We start from the raw sequence: 25,198 nt of genomic DNA, 5'->3' as shown, positions 1-25,198 counted from the left end.
TACTTTATTTCTCGACATGCCCTATTACAACATATGTGTGTGTATGTGATTGATGTGGCTTCAGAAGAAAACGCCAAGTGCAGGCATACAGGCATATCTTCACGACGTTCATTTGTTACTAACGATGCTTGATGTAGATTCTTCAGTATTCGTAAGCAGGAGGAAAGTGGCTTGTCTCCTGTTTGCGCTGATGGTTATGCAGCCTGCGCGGAGATTAACTTATTTGACAGCCTGCCGGACTCCCACAGCGGTTACACGTAATAATAAACATGAGTTGCATGTAATACAATGGCATTTTGAATTACGTGACGTCACCACATAAACTCGAGTGGAACAAGCTGTGTTGCGTCACACGACAAAGGGTTAACACCTTTCCGCCCTGCATCATGCCCATAGTACGAGCGGAGGTCTGGTAGCATTCCAGTGAAATTCAAAATATCAGCTACCAAGAAATGAATACAGATTAAAATGAAATGTACCGTCATATTCTTCGTCGCTCGTCAACACAGCAAGGATATCCTTGCTTGCAGATTGAACTCTCATCCCAAAAACAGCTGGTGTGCAGCCGAATAAAGTTACGAACTGCACAAAAGGCATTTTTATGATCACAAAAGAATTCACTGTGATAAACCGTGAAATCTTCCCATCATTTTAGCTCATACTGCACGTTAGAGTTGGTTGGCCTTAAACACAAGTCAACAGATACGAAGCTCATCATTTCATTACTCGAAATAAGTATAATATTACAGGCACTTAATCATGGTGCGAAACGAAATAATTTAGCATTAGTAGAACCTGACGTTTCTGTTGGTCTACAACATAGGCTAGTATTAATTTTGGCCATCGCCTCTGTAAGTCTGAAGCTAAAATTACACCCAAAACTTCTAACACGTAACCCATTGAAATATAATAAAAACATTAAGATCGCGTTATGTCTTCAATTTAATACATTCATGTGTACATAAATTGATTAGTGTATAGATCTATTACATTGTATTCTCTAACATAAGAATAACTTTTATGCTCGACCATGCCGAAATGTAGTAATTATACACCTGGTAGCAGACCTTTAATGCATGTCATTAAAGTACACCTACTCATTAAAGGTCAGGTCTTTCAGCCAATGACGACTCAGGTTACAACTGTTCAGCCAATGACAGGTTAGCTTTCTACCGTTATAAAACCGCAAGTATCGATTATTCTCGGGTATGCAATCGAAAGAGAATTAGCGAAAAGTCACGGAGGCTGGAAATCTAATACTGTCGCAGAAGGTTATGTTCTGTTACTATAATAATTAGCGTTAATTGTAAATAATATTCAAATAAATTGAATTTGTCATCTCGTTTTTCAATGTCTAATTTAATTTCAGTGTTATCTCTGTAGGTTCTTATGGCCTAGCAAGGTCAATGTGCACATCTGTTCCTCGGAAAAAATCAATACTTTCGCGTCTGCGCACATCTCACAACATACGGGACATTGGTCAAGGTCAGATACAAAGAAAATTAATAATATCAAGTTAGAAATATGGTCGAGCATAAAAAGTCGTATGAAACTCGCCTATAATGGTAATTAAGAAGCCCCTATGAAAATTATGAAACTCGCTTGCGCTCGTTTCATAAATATCCATACTCGCTTCTTAATTACCTTCATTATAGGCTCGTTGCATAATGTACTATTATAAACCTTATATATTTTATTTCTTATTTATCTATAGGCCTAGTTCCTTTTTCATCAATCGATCTACTGTATTCCTATTTGATTAACGGTCAAAATTATGTAAATACTTCTCTGTCTTAATATTATTTCTGATGTTTCATTGCAGTTTTTATCTTATTTTCGTTTCCAGTTTATTTCTATATTCATCTAACTGCTCATTCGCTCCTCAAATTTACTAAAATTATTAGGTTATATCCACTATTTTAAAATATAATTATATATTATTATTTTATTCTATGTGTTTTTTTTTTGTATTTCATCACATCTTGTATTTATTTGTAATTCATTGCATTTCATCTGCATAGTCAAATAAGTAGGCCTAAATTACTGAATAAATAAAAAAAATAAATAATAAAAAGTAAATAAGTCATAAATGAGTAAATGAATAAATAATAAGTAAACCAATAATTAACTAAACAAATCACATTGAACAAATACGAAATTATTGATTTCTATTAATCACAACGTTGGAACAAATACAAAGTCCTTGATTAGTCTGTATACCGATACATATTGTTAAGTGCAATTGAACACATAATCTACAAGGCTCTTGATTTGATATGCATTATTAATTAGAAAAAGTGAACAGATATAAAGTTTCACTTCGAGGTATGGTCTTTAACATGGGGGCATTTCGCGAGAACTCCGCCGGTTCTTCATCTGATTCGCCCTATGGCCATAATTTTCAAATTGAGAGCGTCCACTTTTATTGGCGAATAACAGAGTAATTCGCATCCATCCCTTCTGGTTATTTACGAGACCCGTAAAGTGCGCTCTAATGTGACTTTATGGAAATGCAGTGCTATGCGACAAGAAGCGCATTCATCATCATTAAACGCCGGCAGCGCCGAGTAGTAAAAGCGGCCGAGGTGTGAATTACAGCATCGCAAACAGAACCTTCAGGAGTCTCTGTAAACCTGCGGACTTCTGTATTTCATGAAGAAGTTTCCCTCCACACTTCCAATTACAGATTGACACATCATGTAGTCATCTGGCTGAAGAACATTGTAATTATTTGTTTTGTTGTCTATTCGCTGTCGCCTGTACGAATGATTGAATTAACGTACATTAGCTACAAGTGGGTTTTCATCCGGTGGAGTTACCGATATATAAAGACAAGACATATTGACAAAAAAACTAAAGAATATGAACACAACAAGTTAACGACAGGAAATAAGAAAAAGAACAAGAAAATATACAATCAAAAGTCTATAAAAATACACCGTACGTTATAGTTCTGTATACACTGTTCATTGCTTACATTTCAAATATCCCCCGACATTCACTGATCACTACACATTAACTGCAGTTGTTACACGATTACTTAGGCTTACGGAACTGACTTTATAGCTCACTGCACTTTCACTACAACACACTGCACACAGACTAACTCACTTCACTTTCACTACAACACACTGCACACAGACTATAACTCACTTCACTTTCACTACAACACACTGAAACTCACTGAACTTTCGATCACAATCACCTTAAAAGTCTAAAAAGCGCATAAATAGGTAAATTGTTGTAGTAAAAAGTATCTATAGAACATTACTTCTGTTCGTAATCTGTACAGTACACCGTGATCTGCAGGAAGGCGACTCCTGTGACAGCTGGTCTCCTTACTTGCAGTCCTCGTCTGTATCATTCCTCACAGTCTGTAATTCATTATTTAATACAGACCGATTGGTCACTGGTTTCATTGCTTCTGATGATGATAATGTGAACAGAAAATATATATCAGTTCATATACTGTATATTTAATCAATACAGAAAAGAAAATACTGCGTGGAAAATTGCGGGGAAACTAACGAAAACTTCAATTTGAAACTCACTGCTATTTTCTAAACAATGCCAGACAGCGAGGTCCGGGCACTAGTGTGGCATTTTGTCGCAGGTCATTTTATTTAAAGAATATTGAAATGTGGCTTTGGACGTGATACGCATGCGCGACAGCTAGGAAATGGCAGTAAGAAGCGAAGTTGATGCGGAACGTTTCAATTAGTTTCTTGGGGACACCAGCCCAGATTTATGAGTAATTTGTCCTCCATCTGTTGACACACTTGACGTGGCGGGGATATTTATGTGGCGCAGGGCATTATATCTCTGTCACGTTGGCACTTACTGTCCACACACATCGACAAGGGCTATTTACTGTGGGTCTGTTAATTACTTCACGTCCTGATTTATTTCTGTCGTTCAACCTTGCGTCAGCTTTTGAACTGTGAATCCAAGATGAAGCCACCTGAAATTGTTATATTGTTCGTAGTAGTGCGATAGGCCTCTATAGGAAACAATAGTTTTTAGATGCATAATGAGAAGTTGAAAATAGCCCTTTATGTGTTATGTAAATTAAGTTATTCCTATATAAAAGCAGTATTAATGTTTTTCTGAAAGTAAATTAGCTATAAAATATCTTAAAAGATCCTTGAAGGCAACACATTTAACAACCATTCCCATTATAAAAAGAAAAAATATTTTATGGCAAGAGAAGAGATAGATATCCAAGAAGACTTACATAACCAGTTAAAGGATGTCAGTACAGTTACATAATAATGACTTATTGTATATTTACATAACCGGTGAAGGATATCAGTACAATTACACAGTAATGACTTACTGTATACTTACATAAACAATTAAAGGATGTCGGTACAGTTACATAACAATGACTTATTGTATATTTACATAACCGGTGAAGGATAACAGTACAGTTACACAGTAATGACTTATTGTATACTTACATAAACAATTAAACGATGTCAGTACAGTTACATAATAATGACTTATTGTATATTTACATAACCGGTGAAGGATAACAGTACAATTGCACAGTAATGACTTACTGTATACTTACATAAACAATTAAAGGATGTCAGTACAGTTACACAGTAATGACTTACTGTATACTTACATAAACAATTAAAGGATGTCAGCACAGTTACACAGTAATGACTTACTGTATACTTACATAAACAATTAAAGGATGTCAGTACAGTTTCACAGTAATGACTTATTATATATTTAGGCCTACATAACCAGTTCAAGAATGTCAGTACAGTTATATAGTAATGACATTATATATTTACATAACCAGTTCAAGGATGTCAGTACAGTTACATAGTAATGACTTATTACATATTTACATAACCAGTTCAAGGATGTCAGTACAGTTACACAGTAATGACTTACTGTATACTTACATAAACAATTAAAGGATGTCAGTACAGTTACACAGTAATGACTTATATATTTACATAACCAGTTCAAGAATGTCAGTACAGTTACATAGTAATGACTTATTATATATTTACATAACCAGTTCAAGGATGTCAGTACAGTTACATAGTAATGACTTATTATATATTTACATAACCAGTTCAAGAATGTCAGTACAGTTACACAGTAATGACTTATTATATATTACATAACCAGTTCAAGGATGTCAGTACACTTACATAGTAATGACTTATTATATATTTACATAACCAGTTCAAGGATGTCAGTACAGTTACACAGTAATGACTTACTTTATACTTACATAAACAATTAAAGGATGTCAGTACAGTTTCATAGTAATGACTTATTATATATTTACATAACCAGTTCAAGGATGTCAGTTATATTTAACTGCTAATAGCAATACATTTGTGGAATAAGACAGAAACTTGGGATAAATAACATTACGGATTATATAAAACATAGCAGCGAACTCACTTACAGTACATGAGTGATAGGCCTACAATAGTGCAAAAAATGAATCTGGAGGCTCATTTCTCGCCTATTTTATCTTGCAGCGTGTGTTTTTTGGCCGACATATAATTTGGTACCGGTATTTCATTAGTTTGATAGTAGATATCGTAAGAAAATCCCGCTGCAGTTTTGCCATGCCTGCTTATTAAGTCACGGCCGAAAGCAATGGATTTCAAAACGGTTAAAAATTCTTATGATGGTTTCTTTCAGAAAGGAAGTGTAGTCAAATATGTTATGTAGTAAATTATTAAGAAAGCATATTCTTGATTGATAAACCTGCAGGAGAAATTTACTGATCAGGTATCTCTGTGAGACATCGACCGTTTGAGGCCCCAGATGTTTCTACAGAAGTGCGTCTCGAAAAATCATAGAAACCTTTGAGGAACAAAGTAATATTTACAATAGGAAATAGATCAGCTGCACACTTGTGAGGTATAAAATGGAAACTAGTGTGTCTGTAGTGCGGAGCCATTCGGGTCTGTGGGGCAGACACTTATTGTTACACAGGACGCCGAGATTACGCAAGACATTCTGTGACTGACAAAAGGGCGGCAGAGCACAAGTGTGGAGCACTGCCAACCAGCGAGTCCGAAAGATAACAAAAGCAAGTCGAGCTGCGTGCAGCGGGACTTAAATTAATAGCCTTGATTTGTCTTTTCATCCTTTAACATTCCTCTCCACCCCCCTTTTCTCACTAGTTTCCTGCGTCGTCGCTAGCGGCGTTGGGCGTCGTGACATGAACTAAAAGTTAGGAGCAACCAAATTGGTTCGGATGTCAGTCTGTGCAATTAAGACGCGCTCGCCGTGGCTCCAATTTGAATTGCAGCGCTTCACAATCTGTTTGAATTCTGTTGCTTTGTGGAATAAGAATTGCAAATGTTGCGCATTTTGAAATGGAAGCCGCAATAATATTTGCAAATGGCAGACTCCCGTTGTATCGTCTTCACCCCTATGATACAGGAAACAGTGAGAGCAGGAATTCTTTGTGCAACAGAGGGTAGAGATAGTTGATTTCCATATTGACAACGTCACAACCTTTCCATTGGAATGATTACAGTTTTCATCTTAGACTAGTAAGCCTATCTCTGCGGATTCGCTCCACGTGATTAATTTGTTAGGCTTTTATATTCGGTCTTCAGAGGCAGCCACTTCGTCATATTATAACTTACGTAATAAATGAAAACACTGCATCACCTAGAATTTTTGTAATAAGGATGGTTCTCTTTTGTCACGTTTTATATCAGGTACTTTTTTCATTGATATAAACAAAAGGCGAATTTTCGAATTTTCAAGTCGCTGTTGTTGCACTGAAATATTTTGATGAAATTGAAAGTCTGCTGTTGGACCAATTAAAATGTTATATTTGTCCAGAAATTTAACACTATGTTTAAGTAATAGTCATTTGATTGGTTGTAATTGTGCCATTTTTGTTTTCCAAATTACGTTTGTTTTGAAAATTTTCATGGTGTCACATAAGGAGTCTTTACCCTCTTTACAGGTTTTTGTACACAGTCAAACCTTTGGCACAATTTACAGTGTAGGTCTGGACTACTTTAGTGTCCAGATATTTTTTTAATGTTTCTCCAGATGAACTCCTCTCCTAGGTGAAGTCCAAAAAACTTTCAGTTGTACAGTTGGTTAGTCATTGTTATTAAATGTTTATTTGAAGATGGCGGCGATTGTTCATTCAGTGGGTGTCAGTCACTGCCTCGCTAAGGCCAATTATCTGATCATTCTGCCCCAAAAGAGAAGCGAATCCTCGGAGTATAATCAATTCCGTCGATGACAATTTTATTACGTCACAGTTCCTATCAGTACGCAATTACACAACTGATTAAAAAAAGACAAAATGGTTGTAAGATGGTCTGTCAATTCACTTCAGTTCATCAAATTCTTCAGACAGAGATTCAACAGTTCGAGTCCTGACATGGAACTCATGAGATGAAATCGGTATCTCGACTCTGGAGAATTGCCTCTCTCTTTTATTTCGGCAGAAGCTCTCACCCGTTGACAAAATAATCTGTTGGCTTTCAGTTTGAGCTTGTGTCCTTCATGAGTTGTCATTGCTACATTTAAGTTATTTGCGTTTTAAAATAAATTATTCTCTCATTGTTCGTTTGTAATATCGTATAATGAAACTTTACGAAACGAACCGGTCAAGCAGTGCAGAAGATAAAGGCTGGTTCACAATAAACCGGGAATGAGAACCAAAATGAAAACGAGAAGCAGAGGACGTGAATATGAAAATTTTTGATTCACAATAAACCGAGAACGTAGACGACTATGCATATCGATATGCATGTCAATAACGAAATGTAAAGTCGATATTACGCATTCTGATGCCATTTGTGTCTAATTGACCAATGGCGTTCTCTCATGAGTACAAGGCAGCCAACATAAACACAGGTTAACCAACTTCGAAATTTCAACTGAAACATTTCATTAGGTACGGTACTATAAATATGCCCATGCATCTTTATTATCACAACCTATTTTAAGTCTACCATAACGTAAAATAATTAGAGAAGAAACATTTGTAATAGAACAAAAATGAACAGTTATTGAATTGAAGCGTGAATATGTAGTGTGTAATACAACCAATACAGTAATAAAATATGATTCACTTACGATCGGTGTTCAAAGATGCAGCTATTGAAAGCCATGTAGGCTATTCTCCTTCATTTTCTCATCTTTATACGAGGCACGCCGCTTATCGTAAATGTGAGGATTTTCCTCAACACTCAATATTAGAATCTCATCAAATAAAACTTGCTCCATGATGCACAGCACAGAACAAAATAATGCATAGGTTATGTCACGGTCTTCTTGCTACAAAATATACGACGACAAAATAGCTTTTAGATGGCAATAGAATGAATCTAGTGGGCAGTGATCGGAAACGTGAACGCCAAAGTTGACACTTGGCCATCTCTCCGTTCCCGATCCCGGGCTCCGGCAAGCTTTTCGTTTATTGTGAATGCTCACATTAAATGTACACATTTTAACAATTTTACCGTTTTCGTTTTCGTTCCGATTCTCGTTTCCGGTTTATTGTGAACCAGCCTTAACCGTTATTACTAATTTGTACAGCACCATAAATCACGTGATTTGGCAACGTTGAATTCTTCTGACTATAACTAGAGTCGAGATAAAGTTCAAATAAAAGGAGCTCCATTTTTTCCTTTGCAAAGTTTGAGCGGGTGCAGATACCGCGTCTGTGATATAATTAACCCTTCACTTCACTCACTTAATTTCGCGGCAACAGTTTAAGAAATAATTTGCAGCGGGGTGGATTCCCGTCAGCAGGCGGCGCCATGGCGTGACGTTGATGACGTCACAGCCGCGCTAGCAGTAATTACTGTCTTAATTGTGCATTAACCATCTCGCAGAGCTTCTTGTAGGCGACACATGTTAACACACAGAGCAGGCGAACGGGGTCCGCGCACCAAGCACGGCTCGATCCAGTGTCTCAGGTACTTTCCGCTCATTTCACAGCCACTTCTGGAACTTTTCGTTATATCATGCGAACTGGGGAGTGCTACCAGCAACGGTGAACAGATGAATTCAACGCCGTACTGAAAAAGAATAAAGAGAACACTGATGATAGTGACGTAATGTTCGTCGCGATGTAACCACAGACCTAACCAAATGATTAGCTACGGAGCAGGACTGCGCTGCCATCTACAAACGAAGAGAATTCAGTTTGCAAAGTGCCCTCAGTTGAAACAAATTGCACTCATACAGTCGATATACTTAGGCAATGGTTTTAAAATTCTATTTACCTACCATGAACATAGAAGTCTTGTCCCTGTGTCAAGAGTACTTAAGGCGCGCTCACGCAGTGCCTTGTGGCTAATGTGGACAAGCCCGGCGAGCAGTACAAGCTGACGAACCTGTAGTTCTGATTGCCAGTTGGAGTGATCGGATGAGTCATACCTATGAAAAATACCCATTTTTGAGGGACGAAATTTTATAAATCAGTACAGAAATAAAGTGAAGAACTCGGGATGTGTCACAGAGTCAAAGGAGGTGAAGTTGGTCAGAGGCTGCTTATCTGTCTGTCGTGAAGTGTTTTTCATTATTTTTGGTCCCATCAGATTTATTAGCACGTGACAAAATGTTTTGAAGTGTAAGTTATCTATTCGTAGGACCCCAGGACGTTACTCCCGACTGTGGAAAAGGAGGATAAGTTACGCACTAGCCTATATTACGTTATCTGCGTGATTGCCAAAGCCTCGTAAGCAACTGAAGTCAGTATGCACGAGCCACCTAGGGCTTGCAAGCCGCTCGAGCACGAGTACTTGATATTGTAAAGCCAGGGATGTCTTCCGCCGCCATGGATTGAAGACAGGATTTTCTTTGTTTGGTTTTCCTTAAGAATTATTTTATTGGGTTATTTTACGACGCTGTATCAACATCTAGGTTATTTAGCGTCTGAATGATATGAAGGTGATAATGCCGGTGAAATGAGTCCGGGGTCCAGCACCGAAAGTTACCCAGCATTTGCTCATATTGGGTTGAGGGAAAACCCCGGAAAAAACCTCAACCAGATAACTTGCCCCGACCGGGATTCGAACCCGGGCCACCTGGTTTCGCAGCCAGACGCGCTGACCGTTACTCCACAGGTGTGGACCCTTAAGAATTATAACTGTGTATTTGTTTTATTACGTTTTTCGATCACTACTGAGCAGAAGTTACAGGATAGGAAAGTTAAACTTATGAATAATCCAACTTGGTCGGTTTTTAAGAATCCTAGCACGCCACTCGCAATTTTGTGGAACTTACTGTCTGCATTGTGCGAACTCTTCAGACCGCAGTCGTCCTGCCGCTGGTCTGTCTTGGGCGCTAAACGAATGTCAACAAAAATGAACTAAGTAATCTTACCTAGTTATCCGCAGTTTCAAAAATTAGTTTTCTGCAAATAATTAATTAATTGAATGAGTGAATAATAAATAAATGAATAAATAAATAAATAAATACATACATAAATAAATAAATGAATAAATAAATAAATAAATACATACATAAATAAATAAGTGAATAAATGAATAAATAAATGAATAAGTGAATAAATGAATAAATAAATGAATAAGTGAATAAATGAATGAATAAATAAAGAAGTGAATAAATAAATGAATAAATACATACATAAATAAATAAGTAAATAAATGATTAAATAAATAAGTAAATAAATGAATGAATGAATAAATAAATGAATGAATGAATGAATAAATAAATAAATGAATAAATGAATAAGTGAATAAATGAATTAATAAATAAATAAGTGAATAAATAAATGAATAAGTGAATAAATGAATGAATAACTAAATAAATGAATAAATAAATAAATAAGTAAAAAAGTGAATAAATAAATTAAAAATTATTGAATAAATGAAGGAATAAATAAGTGAATAAATAAATAAATAAATAAATAAGTAAATAAGTGAATAAATAAATAAATAAGTAAATAAATAAATAAATAAGTGAATAAATAAGTAATTAAATAAATAAGTGAATAAATAAATAAATAAATAAGTGAAGAAATGAATGAATAAATAAGTGAATAAATAAATAAATAAGTAAATAAATGAATAAATAAATAAAAAATATTGAATAAATGAATGAATAAATTAGTGAATAAATAAGTAAATAAATAAGTGAATAAATAAGTAAATGAATAAGTAAATAAATAAGTGAATAAATAAATAAATAAGTGAAGAAATGAATGAATGAATAAATAAATAAGTGAATAAATAAATAATTTAGTTATTGAATTCTTCTGGAAACATTTATAATGATATAATAGCTCACTCCAGAAAAGCCACAGCCTATGTTCGGAAATATTCTTGGAATACAAAAGTAGAAATAATACACACTGTACAAAGCACATTAAGATAACAAAAAATATAAACAGTTGCATTGCAAAATGAAATAAGATTGATTATAATGGAAAAGTTCAGGCTTTATTCTTAAGAGTCAATTTTTCTGTTAGAGGAAAGTTTTCAAAAACAATTTGTACGTGTCCCTTTTAAAATCAAAATCTTTTATTTGTGTTAGGTGAGAATCATTAATAATAAAAGAATTGCGTAGTCTTGGGACGAAATTAGAGCCATGCCTCCGACCAGATTTGGTATTACACTTACGTCCAATTAGTGGGTAAGAAATAGCAATTTGCTTGTAGAATAAGCAAGATAATTTAACGACTAATTAATTGATTGTGTTTCTGTGGCAATATGTTAATAATATTCGTAATTCGTCTAAAACTTTGAAATCCTTTATGCATGATATTTGTTGGATAATCTAAATTCTTAATTAAAGGCATTGTAATTATTCTGTGTCATCTATATTCGGGAGGAGGGGAATACATCAGATTTTGTTATCTACCCACCTATTATTCCACGTTGGATAGCCGACTGGATAAACAAAGCTAAACAAATAGAACTCATTCCACTGCACGTCACAATAGATCGTATATAAATTTTCTTAATTTAGAGCAAATATAATGTAAGTTACATATTTTTCCAGCGTAAGTTTTGGTCCATTGTAATGCGTAAATATTTCACCTGTTCACATGCAACAATTTTAGGGCACAAGTAAAGATTAATATTTGAACGATTTCCGGTATGTAGCCTGAAGTTATTTTAATTTCTTTTCACTTGGAGGAGGATGGTATAACGGCTGTTGAGACAGCAAAGGTTTGCATCTAACCATCTTCTAATAATCTTAACTGGCGTATTTGCATTTAGACGTTTGTATCACTAAAGATTAGAACTTAGTTATCAGCTTAAGAGTAAACATTTTCTTTAACTTTATATGGGCTTATTAATAACTAATAATTATTATAGGTAGTAATCAATAGCGTCCTAAGACAGTTCCTTGGGGTATGCCAGTTTCAACCGTTGTATGACAGTTGGAACTTTATTCTGCTGATAAGCTATCTGTGAATGGACGGACTCGACCTCTATCTCCCATGTTCTGAGATGTCCGAAGTGCGAAGAGTCTTGATGGGTAATAAAACCAGTAGCAAGCAAGGGAAATAAAGCCATAGGTCCCATATAATAGATTTCCGGCAATAGATTTCCAGCCATCTGTTAATCGGAGCGTGTGCAGCTTTTAGATTTCATTACTCCTCCTAATTGGAATCCGTGTGCTCTTTGGTGTGTGGTCAGCATGGTATGGAGTAATGCTGTAATTGAGATAGGTAAGCGATCAAAGAAAAGCTGAAAGTGGCATGTTTGACAGTGACGGACGGCGGCGGCCTGCGGGCCTCTGGTTGCAGCAAATATAATTACCTGCGTGCCACACAAAGAAACATCTTGAGAGCTCCAATAAATCCTGCTGGCGTTATTTATGGCCGCTCTCAACGGACGACGCAAGACATGGCAACGCTGGGTAATTCACTTCGTTCTTGCACCAACGATAACTTACTTAGTTATTTACTTACTTTCTTACAAATGGCAAAGAACCCGGTGGTTCATTGCCGACCTCACATAAGTCCGCCATCGGACCCTATCCTGAGCAAGATTAATTCAGTTCCTAGCATCATATCCTACCTCTCTCAAATCAATTTTAAATATTATACTTCCATTTACGTTTCAGCCTCCTCAAAGGTCTTTTTCCCCTCAGGTCTTCCAACTATTCGGTAGAGTGCTGATCTCTAGCCGAGGTTGCGAGTTCGATCCCGGTCCAGATCGATGGCATTTAAGTGCATAACTTCGGCAGTTACGAGCGTCTTAACTTACTTACTGGCTTTTAAGGAACCCGGAGGTTCATTGCCGCCCTCACATAAGCCCGCCATTGGTCCCTATCCTGAGCAAGATTAATCCATTCTCTATCATCATATCCCACCTCCCTCAAATCCATTTTAATATTATCTTCCCATCTACGTCTCGGCCTCCCTAAAGGTCTTTTTCCCTCCGGCCTCCCAACTAACACTCTAAATGCATTTCTGGATTCGCCCATACGTGCTACATGCCCTGCCAATCTCAAACGTCTGGATTTAATGTTCCTAATTATGTCAGGTGAAGAATAAAATGCGTGCAGTTCTGTGTTGTGTAACTTTCTCCATTCTCCTGTAACTTCATCCCTCTTAGCCCATATATTTTCCTAAGAACCTTATTCTCAAATACCCTTAACCTATGTTCCTCTTTCAAAGTGAGAGTCTAAGTTTCACAACCATAAAGAACAACCGGTAATATAACTGTTTTATAAATTCTAACTTTCAGATTTTTCGACAGCAGACTGGATGATAAAAGCTTCTCAACCGAATAATAACAGGCATTTCCCATATTTATTCTGTGTTTAATTTCCTGCCGAATATAATTTATATTTGTTACTGTTGCTCCAAGATATTTAAACTTCTCCACCTCTTCAAAAGATAAATTTCCAATTTTTATATTTCCATTTCGTACAATATTCTGGTCACGAGACATAATCATATACTGTGTCTTTTCGGGATTTACTTCCAAACCTATCTCTTTACTTGCTTCCAGTAAAATTCCCGTGTTTTCCCTAATCGTTTGACGAGCGTCTTAAATAAAACATAATTTAAATTTAAAAATTTCTGCCAACTAACGCTCTATATGCATTTCTGGATTCACCGGTACGTGTTACATGCCGAGCCAATCTCAAACGTCTGAATTTATGTTCCTAAAAAATAATGTTGGGTGAAGAATACAATGTTGCAGTTTTATGCTTTATTTGTCCGATGTTGAGAACAGATATGTTACAGACTGTCACTCTTTGCTTTCGCATCAGGCTACACCAGAAGAACAGATTTCTATATTTTGGCATGCTGTAAGTCAGCGATTTATCGTGCACTGTTGACGGAGTTTGTTCATAATCGTTATTTAGCAAAGATTGTTCACATGAATTAGATAACTTTTTTATAAATAATTGATTCGTCTTCACTTACAAAACAAATTAGATGATTTTAAGTAATTTTTCGTACGGTAAACTGACAATTTAAATTATAAAATTCCTATCAATGGTGATGACTCGGCGTTGTAGTGCGTGAGTTAATAGGCTACAACTTGGACGTCGTAAGATAGCAGACCTTAGCGAAAACAGTTTAAAGGGGAATGGAGGGGCGTTCTTATTTTAACAATTTTCCATGTTACATTAAATGTAAAGGTTTTTGTTTCTAATACATAAGAATGGACATGAAATTTAGTGCTGAAAATTTCCCGAAAATTTTTAAATCTGAGAATTGGGAGCATTTTCATCTCATTATGCAAACTTTCAGCTTCTTATTTTTACTGAGTTTTATAAGATATATAACTACTCACATAATTATACATTTTCTTGAAAAATTTCCGCTTATTAAGCAATATTTCTTTTGCTTCTTGGTTTTGCTAAGATTTATAATGGAAGACCTCCCCGGAATAAGGATGTAACCAACAAATCTATAATGCACGCTTTAGGAGAAAGGCAAATTATTGGAGGGACATATTTCATTAGGCCTATATTTACCAGCATAACAATTTGAATAATCAAAGATATAAGTTTATTTGCTAGCGGATGCAGTAACTTATTGTTATGTATGAGTGAATGCTTGAAAGTTACCTTTTCACCTAAGTCACATGTTTAATTAATTTGATGTTAGGACTACAATAAAACAAGTCTATTGAATAATAGTGCCAATGAATAGGCTGTGACCGGTGGTGCCATTCGCAACATCAACATCCATGCAAACGTCTTCTTGACAGTGACTTTTATTTTATTTATATAATTTCCTTGTACTGCCTTCCGCTACATTTGCCTGTTTTTACCGGAACTTCCGAACTCTTTGTTTTGACAAATGACTACGTTCGGCTGCTGTGGCCCGTAGTATTCAGGATCCATATCTCTGCTTTAATAATAATAATAATAATAATAATAATATTAATAATATTAATAATATTAATAATAATAATAATATTAATAATAATAATAATATTAATAATATTAATAATAATAATAATATTAATAATAATAATAATAATAATGATTTATTTTAGCTGGCAGAGTTAAGGCCGTAAGGCCGTCTCTTCCACTCAACCAGCAAAAATTATATATACATATGCATAAACTTACAAAGAATTCAATAATTTGATTTAGATGAGAGTTACATGTATACAAAACAACAAAATACTATGAACTATTAATTAAACACTGAAATAAACTGTGTAGCTGAATTAAGCTAAAATACATAGAATGTTAATATATTTCAAATAATATTAGATAATAGAAAGAGATTATTATGAGACAATTTTGAAAATACAGCACTATCAGGATGCATGTCTAAAGGAAGGAGTAACAATGTAGTCAGTGATAGTTTAAATCAGTATGATTGGAGTGAAATGCTAATAAGGTTATCTTTTAAGCTGTTTTTAAAGGTGTTTATTGTCTTGCAGCCCCTAATACTTTGTGACAAGGAATTCCATTGACGCGAGGTGGATACTGTAAAAGATGATGAATAACAAGATGTTCTATGAAGAGGTATACTTAGCGTGCCACAGATAAGTGATCTGGTATTTACGTCGTGGTTAGAGTATAGATAAGAGAAAGTAGACGAAAGGTAATTTGGTGTTGAGGTGTGCAGAATTCGAAAGAGTAAAGACAAAGAGTGTAAAGTTCTGCGTTCTTTAAGTCGGAGCCACGAAAGACTTGCGAAGGACGGTGATATGTGATCATATCGTCGGATGTTGCACACGTATCTGACGCACATATTCTGAGCTCGCTGTAACTTGACTGACAGTTCAGAACTTAGGTCACTTAACAAAACGTCACAATAATCGAAGTGCGGCATTACTAGGGTTTGCACTAGGGTAAGTTTTAGTTGTTGGGGCAAGAAGTTTCTTAAGCGACTCAAAGAGTGAATGGAGGAACAGATTTTTTTTTATCGTTTCTTTAACTTGAAAATTCCAACTTAGATTATTATAAAAAAAGAAGCCAAGATTTTTACGACAGATGAATAAGGGATTAGCGTGTTGTTAAGGGTAACAACTGAAAGATTACTGTGCTTTACTGTCTGAGGATAAAGATGCATGTGACTGTCGGTTCAATTTATCAGTCGTCATACTCCTAGTTGTTACTCCCGATCCCTGTGTTATTCGTTTCAATTTTTCACTCCCTCTAGGGATAAGAATTGTGGGCGTGAACAAAAGAGGCGGCCGCCATTAATCTCATTAACGACTTGATTAAACATCGCTTAAGTCTAGAGCAAAAGCGCCCTATGCGCCGAGGGTTGCTCCGCACCTATCTGCCACCCCGCGTTCATTAATCAGGCTGAGAGGAAGATGTCAGTCCTTGTTGTGAAGTGCTGCAGACACCCCCCCCCCTCTCTTCTCTCGCGAAGATTCCTCTGGTTCGAGTGCCTCGACTCACACCATAACTCTCCAATTCTTTTAATAAAGGTCCCGGGTGGAGTAATGAATTCGGGGCCTGGGGCACCCCTATTGATCAGGGCGGAGAGAAGTTCTTAATTACCTCTGCCCGCCATCTTTACGACGTTCTGGCTTGGTTCCACCGACTTGAATAATCTCCAATTCCTCTGCATTAAGTCTCTCTTGAAACGATAAATTATGAGGGAGTCAGCCGCCCTGTTTGATTAATGCCCAGACACGATTCCGGCCCCTCGAGAGTATCCGCTCGAGATGTATATCATCGTAATAAATTCATTTGTCCCAAAACAAAGATGGTGCTGAAGCGTCGCTACTAGTACAGTAATGAAGTTCTAATTTACAAAGAATCCCGTCCTCGTGTTGTCGCTCTGTTTCACGAGCAACTGGTTTGCATCGGCAACTCATTTGTGTGATCTGCAACTGGCTCACGCAAGTTCTTTTGAAACCTTAACCCTTGTCCGCAGGAACCTCGAGCCCTACGCTCTCTCTCTCTCTTTCGCATACCTCGTCATAGGCTGAGTTTCTACCGTACAGTTCCGAGTTTTACTGCCCCGAGAATGAGATCATTATTTTCCGCAAGATCGATCGGTGTAAGAAGCGGCACGCATCCTTGAATATAAAGTCTCTTCTGCACGTAGGAATGCTACAAAAACGAAAGTGACAGACGTAGCGAAATTTAGGCGCTGCGAAAACAAGATTTAAAAAGATTAAATACTTCAGAGATGAAATTTTTGGAAAAGCAGCTAAATACAGCTTGTTAGCTCATAATAGTACATTATGCAACGAGCCTGTAATGGTAGTAATTAAGACGCGAGTATGTTTGTTTATGAAACGAGCGCAAGCGAGTTTCATAATTTTCATACGAGCGTCTTAATTACCATTATAGGCAAGTTTCATACGACTTTTTATGCTCGACCATATTTCTAACTTGAAATTATTCATAAGTATTCATGTTATGGTTATCTAAGTGAGGAGCGGAACTGACCTTCTAAATTGTGAGATGTGCGCAGACGCGAAAGTATTGATTTTTTCCGAAGGACGAATGTCATTGACCTTGATATAATCTAGAGAATAACATGAACAATAATATTGATATAATCTGGAAATTGATTTAGAATTGAAAAACGAGATGACAAATTGAATTTATTTCAATATTATTTACAATTAACGCTAAGTATTATAGTAACAGAACATAACCTTCTGCGACAGTATTGGATTTCCAGCCTCCGTGACGTTTCGCTAATTGTCTTTCGATTGCATATCCGAGAATAATCGATACTTGCGGTTTTATAATGGTACAATGGTGACTTCTCATTGGCTGAATAACTGAACTATAATGAATATGTGTACTTTAATGAGGTGCATTAAAGGGCTACTACCAGGTGTATAATTACTACATTTCGGCATGGTCGAGCATAAAAGATATTAAATTTTATAAGAATTAGAAATTTTATCTATCACAATCCACAAGGAGAAAACTTACTGGGCCTGCTACGGATGGATGGCAACAAGTCCCTCTGTAAATTTGGATTATATAGTCACGACAAGACCAGGCAGACCTTCAAATATCTGACAGTTTTATTTTGTGTGCCGAAACGGACCCCCTGGTCTAAAAACTTGAAGGATTGTGATGATGGTGGTGATTTTGTTCATGTTAAGTATCTACAAGTGACTTCATCTGGGAAAATGTTTAAATCTTATGTTTTATTTAACGACGCTCGCAACTGCAGAGGTTATATCAGCGTCGCCGATGTGCCGGAATTTTGTCCTTCAGGAGTTCCTTTACATGCCAGTAAATCTACTGACATGAGCCTGTAGTATTTAAGCACACTTAAATGCCATCGACCTGGCCCGGGATCGAACCCGCAACCTTGGGCAAAGAAGACCAGCGCTATACCAACTCGCCAACCAGGACGACTCATCTGGGAATGATGCATATAAATTGATCTATTTATTTCAAAGAGAAATGAATCATTACGTTTTTAAAAGGAACACAACATGGTACTTCAACGATAGCAGGCTATTTATTTTCTTTTCTGAGACCCAGTTGCTTACAGCATGTCTGCGAACCACAAAACGCATATTGTTATGTAACACAGTGTTTACTTAGTTACGTATATCCCTGTTACTATTGGTACATTGACGAAATAACAGTGTTCATAATTATTCATAAAAATAGGTCGCTGCTAAAGAAGCATGATGTCAGAATAAGAACGAAGTTAGGTCGCCATGGTTACTTGGTTACTGAAGAGCGGGGTTTTAATTCTTACCATGCTAGCTGTGTGATGGGAAGAAACTGGTTATAAGTGTGGCTATTCTGACAATTTTCAATATATGTTATGTATATTGTGAATACCCATTTTTACAGAATTTTTCGGTTTTATAACGTTGATATTTCGGCATCATCGGCTGCAACATTCAATCACTTGAAAGTATACATTAATTTGGACGTCATTCTATGTTGTTTGTCTATGTTAAAGAGCATCTACATAATGTCAATAATCAGTAACATTTAACTTAAAGCAACTTCTGAAATTTAAGGGAGATGTGGGTAAAAATTGTTAATAGTAGGCCTACGTAGATTCAAGAAGTTTCCCTCAAAATTTTAGAGCCAAATTCGGCCCTGGTTATGCATATGTAGCCTACAATTTTAAGATATACAAGGAGCATAAGCTACTGAAGACAATGTTAGCTTCGTCCGCATTTTGCAGTACCGTACTTAAGTACCGTTTTCTCAGGAACCGTTTGAGGTAATTGCATGAAACTTTGCATTCTAGCTTTTATATAATAGATTCACTTTATCTTGCGAAAGAATTTGTGGAAAATGATCTCTTTTATTTTTTACATTACAAAGAAGACTGATTTGTATTCCAGTTTTTTTTATCAAAATTAAAAATTTTATAAAAAAGGAAAGGAGAGAAATATCGAAAAATCTCTGCGTAATTTGTTTTATTTGTGTTATCTTATTAAACAGAAAAAATTCAGGTTGTTTCATTAACCACTTTCCATAAAGAAAGATAGATACGCATAGTAATGCAAGGTTTATTTTGAAAAATTAAAAAAATTAGGAACAGGACGCACAAAAATTTGAATAAAAAATCACAGATCTTTATCTCACAATCACAAAATAGTAGGCAGTTTCCTGAAACCCTACATTTTGACCTTAAAGATCAGTGGGCGATTCCTGACATCGGTTGTCGTTAACGATTACGCCATAGCGAGTAGTACAGTCAAGAGTAGCCTACAGTATCTTGCTTAATTAACGGATTAGTGAAATTGGCGTAAGGAAGTTCTGTTGCGTTTAAAGAAGAAAAACTGAAACACATTATCTGCCAACGCTGATGTGAGAAACAATCTTTACTTTAAACAAAGGGATTATTACATTTTAAAATCATAGCAGAATAATTTTCAATTAGAATTAGGCTCTGTGTAACTTAGAAGGCATTGAAGACGGAATTTCTTTGCAGTCTGGCTGAGTTGTATCGACTAAGCTGGAGATGAATATGGCGTCAAGACGTCTTTATGAGTCAAGACAGTCTTACATTAATTATAGAAAAAGTGTTTCCGGATGACAAATTTGTAGCAAAAGTCTTTTGTGGAAAGCAGCCAAAAGTCTCTTGTTACAAACTTTACAAAGAAATACAAATAATAAATATCACTGGGGACGATGAGGGAGAAGTCGGGTTAGAACAACAAGGGGATGAGCTGCAGCAAGCCAGTCTGACTGGGTCGCATGTCCTGAAGATACGGTATTGGACTGACCGAGCTTTTCCTTACAAGCAAACAAAGTCAGTTTTGATGGAGAAGCGAGAAGAGGGAAAGACAGGCTGTACAAATGACAATTATGAAGTTAAACGAGAGGTAGTGAAATAATAAAAGCTACGAAGTCGTCATCATCATCATCATCATCATCATCATCATCATCGCCATCGCCATCGCTTTAACACTCTGAGAGTCCTCAGAAGCGTTTGCCACTCTTTTCGCTTCAGCCATTCAGTCACGTGCTCCAGAAGCTTGGTAACTTCTATCACATTAATTTTACATCTGATTCTTCGGCTCCCACTGAATCTGATACTTCTGGGTTGGATAAGAAGACTTTTGCTGGTCTTGTTCTTCCATTCTTATCAAGTGTACAGCCCATTGCAGACGGTGTATTAGTTCCCTGAACAAGCCGTATATTTTGCTACCACTCACTGTTCTGTTTAATAGGTCCATATATAGCTCTTCATATTTTTTCTTTCAAAGATAATTTAATTGAAAAACTTCTGGAGGCAAATATTAAAAAATTCCAAGTGAAGGGATTTTATGTGATTTATCCAAAGCATTTGACTATAACCTATAACTTATAAGTCATAAAACGCTGCTAGACAAATTGATTATTATGAAATTAAAGGCGTTGCACACCAATCGTTTCACTTTCATCTCATAGATAGGAAACAGAAAGACGAAATCAATACAACTATGAAATCTGCTTCGACATAGGGAACTATTAATAATGGAATTCCTCAAGGATCAATAGTTATTAAATAGGCCTAAAATATGGTGTCAAAATTCCTGATGAATTTGAGCATGCTTGTCGCCGGGAGTCGAACGTAGTAGCAGACCGTCACGTATGCCATCCGACATAAGAGCTTGTCCACCGTCTTACAAAATAATTGCTCAAATGAAGCTTTGTTTCTCATTATTAATTATACTGTAGTAATCATTATTTTATTTATTTATTTATTTATTTTTATTGCTAGTAAGTTTGAAATGAATACAAATTAATAAATACAATGAAAGATAAACTAGACCACTCCTGAATGAGTAAGACTCGTGCTCAGGAGGGGATTCCAATACAGACAAAAATGAAATTAAAATTGAGAGTGAATACAGATTAAATAGTGTTTAATATGTTTAAACCCAAACTATAAATCCAATACAAAGTTTTTTTTATTTTTTTAAATTAATTTCGAGAGGATTCGTGGTTGAAATATTATTGGAATAAAATTTGTTTAATAACCTGGGACCTTGACTCATGCTATGATAAAAAGCTGCATTGGTTTTACATTTTGGTTCAGAGAAGCGCAGAGAATTCATATTTTTACTTCTATATTTATGTATATACCTTTCAAAGTTATTAAAATTTCTATGAAAATATTTTAATAAAATAAAATAATACATTTGTTTAATGTTGAAAACTTTGAAATGTTTAAACAACAATTCAGTTGGGTAATCTTTCTGCTTTTTTAAACAAATTTTTAATAATTTTTTCTGTAGCAAAATTAACGGATAAAGGTTGGATTTATAAGTTCCACCCCAACCTATGATATCATAAATAAACAGTCAACAGTCCAAAGACAGGTGTGACTCTCACAAGTGATAAAAGCAAGTTGTTCCCCCTCCATCGCCTACATCGTCAATTAGCCACATATTACACTTCAGATGCATACAAACAATTGTTCTTCCCCTGACACACATCGTCAAGTGAGGTATACCGCCTGGTAATAGAGGTACATATCAGCCAGAACCTCAATCAGAGGATACATTACGCTATGTTCACGTTCTGGACTGTTAATGTCTTATAATAATGCATTAGATGACTTCGTATACTTGTCAGCGGTGAGACAAAATCTGGAACATTTAAATATACAACATGCTTGTATTTTATTGTTCACTTAAAGTAAAAGCTTATAGCAAACTAGGCGTGCATTAATATGATATGAAACTTATTATCCCACTGAATACTTACTTTTCCATGTAACTACCGAAATGGTGAGTCCTGTGACTTTGCTGAAATTTATTCACATCATGTTTACAAACTTTAGAGATCAATTTAAAGTTGTTCAAAATTTATTTGCAGTTAATGAATACTTACCACCGCAAATATTATTTCATATTCCTAAATTTAAATGAAGTTTGGTTAGAGAAGCAGTATTTTGTAGGTTATGAGTAAATATTTTGGACAAGCCCTAAAGTGATGCCAGTACAATAAAGTCAGTGTCAGAAGTAAAACATAACTTACTTACTTACTGGCTTTTAAGGAACCCGGAGGTTCATTGCCGCCCTCACATAAGCCCGCCATTGGTCCCTATTCTGAGCAAGATTAATTCATTCTCTATCATCATATCCCACCTCCCTCAAATCCATTTTAATATTATCTTCCCATCTACGTCTCGGCCTCCCCAAAGGTCTTTTTCCCTCCGGCCTCCCAACTAACACTCTATATGTATTTCTGGATTCGCCCATATGTGCTACATGCCCTGCTGATCTCAAACTTCTGGATTTAATGTTCCTAATTATGTCAGGTGAAGAATACAATGCGTGCAGTTCTGCGTTGTGTAACTTTCTCCATTCTCCTGTAACTTCATCCCTCTTAGCCCCAAATATTTTCCTAAGCACCTTATTCTCAAACACCCTTAACCTATGTTCCTCTCTCAAAGTGAGAGTCCAAGTTTCACAACCATAAAGAACAACCGGTAATATAACTGTTTTATAAATTCTAATTTTCAGATTATTTTGACAGCAGACTGGATGATAAAAGCTTCTCAACCGAATAATGACACGCATTTCCCATATTTATTCTGTGTTTAATTTCCTCCCGAGTATCATTTATATTTGTTACTGTTGCTCCAAGTTATTTGAACTTCTCCACCTCTTCAAAAGATAAATTTCCAATTTTTATATTTCCACTTCGTAGTAAAACATAACATAACTAGAAATGCATTCAACAATAATACTGAAGTGAAGAAGAAACCATCCCGTTCCTTCGTATTATCACTCCTCACCGGTCTTGTGTGGTTTGGAAAAATGAAACGTCCGTGAGAAGTGAAGGCAGACTTGTTGAACACCCGGTGATAGTGGAGGCAAGCGGTGCGATTGTCAAACGGCCGGATTATTGGATCGCTGTTCTTTAAAGCCGGCTATTCCCCTCGCGCCATCAAGACGTCGAAAATCGGCCCAGCCCCGGGGAACACTGAGAAGGATTAGCGGCGGACTGGCCACTCGTCCAGCATGAGGGACGCGGGTTGCATCAAACAAGGAGATCTGCATCGAGGGCCACAACTCGCCATGTCCAGCCATAACCTCGCTGGTCGCATAGTAATGACCAGTTTGGTACAACCAAGGACTTTGTGCAGTTCGACTTGAATGACGTCGCAAAATGTGCTATGTGATGCCCTGCAGTCTTAGGTGACTGTCTCGCAGTATTGTCAGTGCAGCAACGTAAGCACTGTTGTGAAACATTGTTATTAGGGCCGTGTAACAGTATTCTGTATTTTATTCAACAAGTATTAGGGTAAACATCGGTAATTTCGTGAAAATTAATTTAAAATGCAAATGTGTAAATATTTCCTTATTCCGGTTTTTTCATCTAAGAGACGATAATTTGCTGTACAAATCTGGAGACATAAAAGATTGGATACGTTCTTGAACAATTGCCAAAAACCGCTTTTATAATTTAAGCTAATAGGTTGGTTATTTCGTGATAATCTTGGTAGTTTCGTGAGAGGTAGAAGAATTGTGGAAAAATTAATTAAAGTCAAATTAAATTATCATTTGTTGTTACAATACTTGAAACATAGTAATTTCGGCTAATATTCATAGCAAGAAAACATATAAATACATAAAAAATAATAATAATCCGTGGCGCTACAGTCCACGAAGGGTCAAGACCGACCAGCCGGCTGTTGGCCTCACGGCCACATGCTGAAGCAGAGGTGGACGATCATCCAACCAGAATGGAGGTACTGTGTGGTTAGCACGATGAGCGCCCAGCCGTTATAGCTGGTTTGCGAAGCCGGATTTCGCTACCTAGCGTAGCTCCCCAAGCGCATCACGATACTGGGTGGGCACCGGCCCCATACACTGGCCGAAATTTCATGAGAAAATTTCTTGCCCATGAGGACTCGAACCAGCGCGCATTCCGTAACGCGAGTCCCGGGCAGGATGCTTGATACACGCAATTCCAGTCACAGTTATAGGCTAGTGTAAAGATTCAAGTAATCACCTTGTTGACTATGATTAGAGTAAGATAGTTTAACTGCAAGATTTATTAAGAGGGGTGGATGGTATTTCTCTTGTAAGACTAGAGGCCAGTTTGACATCACACTCAGAAACATGTGCAAAAAACTAAGTCAAGTAGGTTCCTGTTATTAACTGTAAAGTTAATTTGTTGCAGGCTAATATAACTTAGGGATGAAAATAAGTCTTGTGATTTGATTTTCTCATAATAATGTATATCATTAAGACAACCAGATGTCCAGTTCATACCAGGAGCGTTGTAGTCACCGAGCATTAATATTCTATAATTGTGTGAGTCTAGATTGAATTCAAGAAAATTAAGATAGGATTTTAAAATTTTAGGA

Source organism: Periplaneta americana, chromosome 13, assembly GCF_040183065.1.
Source record: "Periplaneta americana isolate PAMFEO1 chromosome 13, P.americana_PAMFEO1_priV1, whole genome shotgun sequence".
In the NCBI taxonomy this organism is placed as follows: domain Eukaryota; kingdom Metazoa; phylum Arthropoda; class Insecta; order Blattodea; family Blattidae; genus Periplaneta; species Periplaneta americana.
The sequence above is the reverse complement of the archived record's forward strand: the minus strand, read 5'-3'. Positions refer to the sequence as shown.